Source organism: Capsicum annuum, chromosome 12 (assembly GCF_002878395.1).
Source record: "Capsicum annuum cultivar UCD-10X-F1 chromosome 12, UCD10Xv1.1, whole genome shotgun sequence".
Lineage (NCBI taxonomy): Eukaryota > Viridiplantae > Streptophyta > Magnoliopsida > Solanales > Solanaceae > Capsicum > Capsicum annuum.
In genome coordinates this window covers 221,951,885-221,956,782 of record NC_061122.1, presented here as the reverse complement: position 1 = coordinate 221,956,782, position 4,898 = coordinate 221,951,885, and positions in this window count along the sequence as shown.

Sequence of the window (4,898 nt, the reverse complement as noted above, 5' to 3'; positions counted from 1 at the left end):
AATATAGATGACAAGATATCTGCTATGCAAAAGCCTATACCATCGCTAGACATGATTGCCTGGGAATATGTCTGGCGACGGTGTAGACTTTTGCATAGCAGATATCTTGTCATCTATATTGGAGAAGAGCAATCAGCAGAAAGGCTGAGGGATTGAGCTCGTTCAGTTTGTGCACTAAATCGGTCATACTTTTTTGATAGAGTAATGAGCTTAGAGTTACGTCACATTTGATAGGCTTGGTAGAGCCGGTTTAGATCACACGCTACGTAACTCCATGCTTACAAATTTATCAAATTGGTTGAGCAAGATGCATGGAGAAACGCTAGATAAAAGTGTTTTGTTCAACTTTTGGGACCACATCTTCAACTTGCATCAACACATTTTGACCTAAAACAAACACAGAGACCCTTCATGTATCCTTTAAGGCTTCTAAAGAAAGTGTTCTGAAGGGCTTTTATAATGCCACAACTTTGAAGGTAGTGTTCCTGATTGAGCTCACAAGAGACGAGGAACTCTTTACCAACTTTGAAGAGGGCAACGACCAGCTTGAATACAGAATTAACAAGTTGGAGGCAAGCTTGAAAATTATCGGGATTCGCATGCTACACCAAGCATCTGATCTTCTCCAAGGAATGTTGAAAGCATGTCAAGGCAAGAAAACACAATCAATTATAACCATATTGTTAAGTAAGCAATGATACTCTATTTTCCTTTCAATCTCGTTTGTGGTTCTGATCAGGTCAACGACAGTGGACCTGGTAAAAAACACAAACAAGAAGGCATAGGATGAAATTTAAAATTCAGAAATTCGCCGCCTTCGCTTAGATTCCTTATTTTAACTGCAGTTGCTGTTGGCATAAGTTTTCTAGACTTGCTGTATATCATTTCTACCCTCGATGCCCATGAGGCTTCTTTGTTGGTCTTCTCCTATTTTCTATCTAGGTGATAATCTCGACCACGCAGCTCCATGAAAAGTGTCCATCTACATTGTTTTTCTTTCAGAGACACAACAGATGAAATTACATTATCGGATACACTTTCATATTTGCACTTGATTCAGATCTCGCATCTGTTAAGATAATTCTACCGGCCAGATTCGTTAGAAGTTACTTTCTACCTATGTATCTTCTTCAATTAGCTCTCAGATGATCCCGAGCGAGCAACCCAGCCATATAAATTTTGTGCAGGGCAATAAATATATTAGTTTTCTGTTCTTATTAGATGCCGTGCTAAGCTTTGAAGGCCCTCTAAGGGTCCAATGCACCCTAAAAGTTAGTCTAATCGCTATTGAATCTCTTTACAATGACACAAAAATTAGATCCCTTCACAATGCTTGATAGATAACCATGAGCAATAATCGACATTAAATCTTAATAGGCTATCAGAACCATATTCATGGTCCCTCAGCCTTATCAGTTCGGACCTACCAAACTTAACTGTAAAATTGCAGACATCTTTTTTGAACGATCTATGACTAATCAGTAAAAACATTATTCACAAAATCAGTGCACTCTATGTGTGTTTCCACGATAACATTATCAGTAATACATACCTCCCACATATGAAGTGGTTCCATCTACAAGCAGTTTATTCCTCTGATCCCATCTTTACTGCAGCCTCTTGGGATAGCTCGTCAAAAGTTGATCAACTGTCAGTTCCTTATATCTACAAAGAAGAGAAAAAAATTAATGTCATAAAAAGAACATTGTCCATCGATTGTATCAAATATGGAGTCTTTTGCAACAGATGTGGAGTCTATTGCAATAGATGTGGAGTCTATTACAACAGATGTGGAGTCTGTTGCAATAGACGTATAGTCTGATGGAATACATCAAACCTGCCTTTCTGGTGGTTTTATTTATTCCAACAATTTCTCCATCTGTTGCAACATCAACAGCAGCATAAACATCAACATAATAGAAACAACATTTGTTCCAACAACATCATCAACAACAAAGAAGCAACATCCTTTGTGACAGAACCATCAACAACACCACAAGTTCCAACAACGCCAACCCCACCAACAACATCAATAACTGTATCAACAATAATGAAACAAACAAAATACATACAAAAAAAATAATACTGCCAACAGATGACTTTTTTCTCATATTATAATAAAAATTCTTTAATTATTTATTCAACACTTACAAGTTCCTTATTTTTTTTTTAATAAATATGATATGGGTAAATAGTAATTAAATAAAAAAAATAGATGTAAATAACATGCAAAGAAGAAGACGAGAATGAAAGAGCAATAATGAACCATACCTTAATATCAAAAAGGGGATCAAAATAGAAATTTAAGTTGAGGAAAGATATGGATGGGTTTAGATCCAAAAAGATCTTTATGACAAGAGAAGAGAAAAGAGAGAAAAAAGGTTGTGACCCTAAAGAGGAGAGAGAAAAAGATGAGAGTTGAATAAAATAAACTGTAGCTGAAGGAAGAGCTGAGATAATTTCTATAGATGTATTATGTACGTAGACGTGGTGGTTTTCAATATTCATTAATTAATATTCATTAATTTCATTAATAATTTGAGGGGCACGAGGAAGACTAAGACTACTGACATTGAAAAGACAAGACAAGACAGCTCAATGAACTCACTTTTGAGATATCCAAGAAATATTTTTTACCGCCTTTAGTAGTAAGTACTACTACTGATATTATCTGCTCAGACCATAAGCTTCTTGGTTTAAAATTAAAAGAGATAAAAAGATTTTCAAACGGATATGTAATCTGTTGCAATATATATAAATATTTGTTTAGAAATCCGAACAGCTCAGTCATCTATTACAACAGATATAAATATTTGTTTAAAAATCCTAAAAGCTCAGTCATCTGTGATAGCAGATGAAAATGTTTATTTGATAATTAATAAAATCAGATATGTCATCTGTTACAACAGATATAAATATTTTTTTGAAAATTTTCAACAACTCAGTCATCTGTCATAACAGATGGAAATATCTATTTGATAATTAAATCAGATATGTCATCTGTTGCAACATATATGTACCTATTTGAAAATTTTCAACAACTTAGTCGTTTGTTGCAATAGATTTTATAGCAATAGATTTAGGTGGAACTAGGGATGAATGAATGAGCTCACAGGGTCAACTACAAATCCAATCGATTCTTTGCAATTGCATGACATTGGTATTGTGTTCATACCGACTTGAGTCGTCGATTGATCACTCTGAGTTGAAATGAGTTCTCATTAACTAAATGTTAGGATAGTGATAGTACCTAAGTTGATTTAGGTGGAACTAGGGATGAATGAGTGAGATCTCATGCTCAACTACAAATCCAATCAAGTCTTTGCAATTGCATGACATTGGTATTATGTTCATCCCGACCCGAGTCGTCAATTGATCACTCTAAGTTGAAATGAGTTCTCATCAACTCAACGTTAGGATAGTGATAGTATCTAAGTTGATTTAGGCGAAACTAGGGATGAATGAGTGAGCTCATAGGGTCAACTAAAAATCCAATCGAGTCTTTACAATTGCATGGCATTGGTAATGCATTCATCCCGACTCGAGTCATCAATCGATCACTCTGAGTTGAAATGAGTTCTCATCAACTCAATGTTAGGATAGTGATAGTACCTAAGTTGATTTAGGTGGAACTAGGGATGAATGAATGAGCTTTCAGGGTCAATTACAAATCCAATTGAGTCTTTACAATTGCATGGTGTTGGTATTGCGTTCATCCCGACCCGAGTCATCGATCGATCACTCTGAGTTGAAATGAGTTCTCATCAACTCAATGCTAAGATAGTGATAGTACCTAATTTGATTTAGGTGGAACTAGGGATGAATGAATGAGCTCGCAGGGTCAACTACAAATTCAATCGAGTCTTTGCAATTGCATGGTGTTGGTATTACGTTCATCCCAACCCGAGTCATCGATCGATCACTCTGAGTAGAAATAAGTTCTCATCATCTCTATGTTTTTAAAACTATATCTTTTAAAAATTTTAAAATTAACTAAGATCAATTTGGACCAAATTAGCAATTTCAAAACTTGTCATTCTTTTCCAAACTTACAAATCAACCCATACAAATCATTCATTTGTGAGAAAAACTTTTTATTTCAAATCATAAGTTCTTGATCTTCTCTCTCTCTCTCTCCCGGAGTGTCCTCTCCCTCTCAAAAATACAAACAATACAAACAACAACTACTCAACATATTGCTCAACCCTTCAAAATAGGTCAATTTTCTTCCCATTTACGACTACATATAGTTGTTTTTTTGACTTTATTCCCGCTTGTATCCATTGTTTTTCTATCTTCGCATGTAACAGAGTTCGAGAAGAGTTCTACATTTGTTCTTTATTCTAAAAAATAGGGCGTTTTAGTTAATGATAAAAAAGAAAACTTTTAGTTGTATTATCTTTGAGAATGGGTTAACAATTTTGAGTTTTGATGCTAAAAAAGTAGGAAGCACCCGACAAACCCTAGTTTTTCTCTCAGTATTTTTGTTGACTATCGTGGTATTATTGGATGGTGTTTGTGGTATTGTTAGTGGCTGTTGTTGTTGGTGTTGGTATTTGTGTTTTTTGGCGGCGGTGTCGGTGGTATTGGTGGCATTGGTGGTGGTCTTGGTGACATTGTTCGTGGAATTAATATGGCAGAGAATAATTTATTGAAATTTCTCCACCTGTTACAACAGGTGGAATATCTATGGAGAGATATTAAATAGGTCTTCAAACAGATTCAGGTTCCCCATCTGTTCCAACTGATGGGTTGTCCGTTGGAGTATTTTTTTTGGTTATGTGGTAAGAATAATTTATTGAAATTTGTCTCACCTTTTTTAAAAAAATTATGTAGACATCAAATGCAATGTATTTTTTGTTTTTCTTTTGTTTGTAGTTAAAAGATGTCTCCCCAAA